The sequence below is a fragment of the Mus pahari genome, chromosome 19 (genome assembly GCF_900095145.1).
Source record: "Mus pahari chromosome 19, PAHARI_EIJ_v1.1, whole genome shotgun sequence".
NCBI classification, from domain to species: domain Eukaryota; kingdom Metazoa; phylum Chordata; class Mammalia; order Rodentia; family Muridae; genus Mus; species Mus pahari.
This window is the reverse complement of record NC_034608.1, coordinates 47018044-47023566: the sequence shown is the minus strand read 5'-3', so window position 1 is coordinate 47023566 and position 5523 is coordinate 47018044. Positions and strand designations below refer to the sequence as shown.

The 5523-nt window shown below is 38.7% G+C and overlaps 1 pseudogene; it reads left to right on the top strand.

Annotated features, from left to right (window-relative positions):
- The first annotated feature begins 312 nt into the window (after positions 1–312).
- Positions 313–488, top strand: LOC110337140 (annotated as a pseudogene).
- Positions 489–5523: the final 5035 nt, after the last annotated feature.

Genomic DNA, 5523 nt, shown 5'->3' with positions numbered 1-5523 from the left:
CCAACCAAAAAGTACACATGGTGGGACTCATGGCTTTAGCTGCATTTGTAGCAGAGGATGGCCTAGTCAGTCATGAATGGGAGGAGAGGTCCTTGGTCCTGTGAAGGCTCTATGCCCCAGTGTAGGGGAATGCCAGGACCAGGAAGCAGGAGTGGGTGGGTTGATGAACAGGGGGTGAGGGGAGTGTATAGGGGATTTTCGGAGTGGAAACCAGGAAAGGGGATAACATTTGAAATGTAAATAAAGAAAATATCTAATAAAAATTCAAAAATAAAAAAGAAATACTGTATAAGAGAAGTGGAGGCACTAACAATGGATACCCAGAAAGATGTTCAACTACCAAATCAGCAGCCAATGATATATATTTGTGGAGAGTGTCACACTGAAAATGAGATAAAATCCAGGGTCCAATCAGATGCAGAGAATGTGGATACAGAATTCTGTACAAGAAAGGGACCAAAAGATTGCTGGGTATAGATGCTCAATGAAATGGAGTTCAGGAGTGTCTTCATTCATACATTTGCCTCCTTGGTGTTTCTCTTTAATGTATAGCATTTAACGTAGTGTACTTAATGACTACAACTGTATACCTATGATTGCATTTTAGAAATGCAATTGTAAGCCGGTGGCTCATGCCTTTAATCCCAGCACTCCAGAGGCAGGCAGATTTCTGAGTTCAAGGCTAGCCTGGTGTATAAAGTGAGTTCCAGGACAGCCGGGGATATACAGAGAAACCCTGTCTTGAAAAACAAAACAAAAACAAAAATTATAAATAAATAAATAAATAAATAAATAAATAAATAAATAAATAAAAATAAATAAAACAAAAACAACAAAAACAAAAAAGAAATGCAATTGTATTTTAATACTTTGCATAAAGGAGATGTTTTCTAAAGAAAAATCAAAGAAATAAAGAAAGAGAAAAGAAAAAGAAAAAGAAAAAGAAAAAGAAAAAGAAAAAGAAAAAGAAAAAGAAAAAGAAAAAGAAAAAGAAAAAGAAAAAGAAAAAGAAAAAGAGGTGGCAGCATGCCAGTTAAGACCAAAGGCTGCAGTGAAGTCTGCATGAAGTTGTTGGACCAGAGTCTTGCATTTTCAGTGCTGAGCAGGACTAAGAGCATTTGTAAGTTGAAGGGGCAACAATGAAACTGAGGTTAGATTTGATTTGATATGACACTGAAGGTTTCTAAAAATGAGAGTATGTTCTATTTTACACATTTTGAAGATCATTCTATCTCCATGAGAAAGCAGTAGTACTTAAAGATGCTATGGGGGTTCTGGCCATATTGTGATGGCAACATGAACAAATATTTTCAGAAAAGGTTCTAGTTTGAGAGAACCGAGGTCTAAAAAAGCAAGAGTGATTTACTAATGTGAATGACCATAAATGAATTGATAGATAATGACCCCATATTCAATTCATTAAATTATTGTTATCATGTCCGAGAACTATTCATAGTACCAAAATGACACTTGTTCCCAAAGAAATGGCTTGACCACAAGTTCTTCAGAGTGAGTAATAAACACAGTCCACTAGCCAAGCTTTGGATAAGTGTCAAGGGCAGTGAGTTTAAAGCCACAAGCTCTCTGAAAAGTGCTGAAGAGCAATGGAGTGTGCAGCCTTATCTCTTCAAAGCAAGCTGAGATAAGCTTTAGCTGACATCCTCTTATAAAAGTTGACAATCTCGAAAAAGATGAACTTAAACTCACATGTTCTCTCTCTCTCTCTCTCTCTCTCTCTCTCTCTCTCTCTCTCTCCCTGCAGTCTACCTAAATAAACCAGGTTTTAAAAAAAAAAGTCAAAACTTCTTAGAAATGTGATATTCATTTGCTTCAGTCAAGTTGCAAATCACGCATTCCCTCTGAATCATGTGACCACAGCCATTTAAATCTAGAAACATCTAAAAAGGTGGAAGAGAGCTCCTTGTTCTTTAGCACATTTAATTTTCAGGAAAGCTCCTGAGAACCCAGCAGTGAGCTTTCCAGGAGACCAGGTAAAATGTGCACCCAGCACTGTTGATATATAGAGTCCTTTTAAGGACCCACAAAGGATCAATCAAACAAATCATCATCATCATCATCAACAACAACAACAACAAGCCCCTGGAATCTGGTGTGTGTCCGCTGGTTGTTCTGATTTGAAGCTTGTGGTGCTATTTTCTTCTCAAGTAAATAGACATTCACACCTGGACCTGTGGTTCTTGTTCTGCTTGGATTATTTATTTACTCACGTACCGCAGGCGGTCGGGTCAGTCCCAGGACCTCTTGTATGCTGATAAGTGTCTGCCATTGAGCTACATCCTCAATACTGTTCTATTCTAAAGGAGAGCTCTTTCATGCTTTATGTGTTTTCTCTCTATGAAGCCTTGATCCTGGGTCACTTCCTTTTTCCTTATGCACAGGTAAAGGCAAATTCATAGGAAAAGAAAAGAAAAGAAACAGAATGAAAGAAACCCAGCCTCCTAAATGAATCAATTGACTGCATATATTTATAACTCATAAATATCAGGGTCACATACCAATCATTCAAGTAGCCTTAATAACCGTACATGTTGTCAGCTTTCAAAAGAGACTCTTGTCTCTTTAAACCCACTTCTGTCTCACAATATCTGTGTGTAATCTGCATTTCCTTGAAGACATCAGCTTGCAGCTTTCTGTGTCAGAAGATACAATGTCCTCTTTGTCCAAGCATGGTTTGAAGCTGGTCAAGAACAAGTAACAGAGGGAAAATGTCGTGTACAGCCTAATTTTGAATGGCTGAAATTAGAAATGTTATTAGAAACAGCAGTCCATATTATTATGATGGAAATTGTTCAGGACATCGCAGCAACCAGAGCTTCTATTGCACTGTAGCCCTTATCTGTCACCTCACCTATGCCCTCAGAATATAGGAGTGTGGCAAGATCTATAAGGGCTGGTGTATTAAACTAAGTTTGTCAGAAGAATATTTTTGTGTTGGAATCCTTTCTTACAACTGTTGTCTAGCTTGTTTAGCTGATTAACTGAAGACCTAACCCAGGAAAACATATTTGTCACAGACAGCTAAATCACCATCAATCACAGTCATTAGTGTCTGCCAGTCACAGGTAGCCACCTAATCAGGCCATGTTCAAGTGTAGAAAAGGCCAAGCCAAGCTCCTTCTGTACAGAACTTGCATCACTGTATCCACAACTAAAATTGGCTTCTGTTGTAAGCAGAGCTCCCCAGACTCATGCTCCCCTACTCTAGGCTTCCAAACACAGACATGGTTGTTTAAAATTTGTAGCAGGTTGGCATTCGAGATAGGGGATAAGGCAGAAGGCCAGTAAACACCAAGTGATAATCTACAGTACCCTGCTTACCCCACTGTGCTCACAGTCTCTCAGAGAAACTGGGTGAGTCAAATTCCACTTAGATATGAGACCTTTAAGATTTTATGGAGAGAGGTTGAGGTTTATATTAGATCCAATAATTAATTAGGTTGGACCCTGGACTGGCGAGATGGCTCAGCAGGTAAGAGCACTGACTGCTCTTCCAAAGGTCCTGAGTTCAAATCCCAGCAACCACATGGTGTCTCACAACCACCTGTAATGAGATCTGATGCCCTCTTCTGGTGTGTCTGAAGACAGCTATGTTGTACTTATGAATAATAATAAATAAATCTAAAAAAAAAATTAGGTTGGACCCAATTACATGCCATGTACCGGTATCCAACTGCATCATGAGAAACTGGACTGATTTTGGTAAAGAGAACTGAAATGTAGCAGGAGGTTTTGTTTTTCCACTTGATGCTCCTGGCGGATCTCACATGCACACTCCCCCAGGAGATATCTTGCAAATGAAAGACAGCACATATTAGCTTATTTTTAAACTGCCTTGGATACTTCAAAGGCTGAGCACTCCTAAACCTTCCCCTGCTACCCCAGGCCCAATCGGGATGTAGTTGGTGTCCACTTACCTGAAATCTCACACAGCTGGTTGGCTTTACCTCCTGCTACTTCTGCACACCATCCTTCTACCCTGAGTCATGGTAATTCTCCCATTCTTCTCTTCATCCTAGTCTAAGCAACTCTAAGGGTCTCTCCCTGTGCACAACCATTGACTGCTGGCATCTTTATTGACCTATCAAAAACCTATTGTGGATAAGAACCTTTACAGTTTAGACACAGAGATTCACGATGGCATCCAAGCACTAGAAACAATCTCCAAAACTGAAGTTCTGTGGAAGAATCATATATGAGTTAATTTCTTAGAATAGTTGACTAATTATAACTTTAAAATGGTAGACAGTTGGAATGTCGTAGATTGACACTCAAGGTTACCTAGGGCTATCTTTAACTGTATCCTTTTACTACGTAAGTACCACCCACTTTTATATGTTCCCCTTCAGTCTCCTGAATTTCAGGCAAAACTTTTATAGTACATTAGCTTAATAGACCACTATCTTCCACCAATCTCAAAACTAAAGATATTATGTTGAAAACGTGTATAAGAAAATTCCTTACTTTGGCATAACCAATCTATTCACTATTCCCATCAATGTAATGTGTAAATTTATTCAACTATGGCTCTCATTTTGTTATCTGTCTCTAAAAGTTTATGCAAGCTGTGTGGGACAGCCCAAGTCTTTTTGTGTGTGCTCATGGTCACTCATCCTTGCCTCAGATTATTTCGCTCATCCTTGTGAACTAGGTCCAAGTGTTGTACAGATAGTAGGTAGGTAAATTTACAGAAAGCCAAGGAATCTGGAACTTTTCCATCTCAGAAACTGTGCATTTCTACAGAAATGATTGAACATTAGTAAAAACATCTTAGAAGAACTTTAGTGATATTAGGAAATAACTAACCTCAAAAAAACCTGCTTATCTCTTGGCAATTTAGGGGGAAATGTACATTTGATGGTGTGTGTGTGTGTGTGTGTGTGTGTGTGTGTGTGTGTGTGTGTGTGGTGTGTCTCTATGTGTGTGTACATGTATATGTCTGTATATGCATGTATATGCTTGTATAACTGCATGGTTGTGGAGAGAGATAGAGTGATCATAAATGTCTCCTAAGCAAACTGTTAAGAGAATATGTTTTACATTGACTGACAAATCAGACTGTATTTCTTTAGTCCCCTTCAACCTAAAACAAACTGATAATTTTTTTGCTCATGATTTCTCTGCCTTGAATATGAAGAAGCAGGTGCTTATAGAATTTCAGTCCTCTTACGAATAGGGTCTCTTACCTTAGCTGTCTTTATACTAATGGTCAAAAATGTAAGCACAGTGCAAAAAAAAAAAAAAAAAAAAAAAAGAATTAGCTCCTAAAAAGGGATTTTTTTCCACCCTTCATTATCAGGTTCCACTCAAGACTCAGCATTTTTTTTTAAAGGAAAAACTTGCAAGTGAGAAGGTGACTACTTATTTGGTAAAATTAATTTATATTTATTAAGAATATCCCTATTTAGCCGGGCGTGGTGGCACACGCCTTTAATCCCAGCACTTGGGAGGCAGAGGCAGGTGAATTTCTGAGTTCGAGGCCAGCCTGGTCTACAGAGTGAGTTC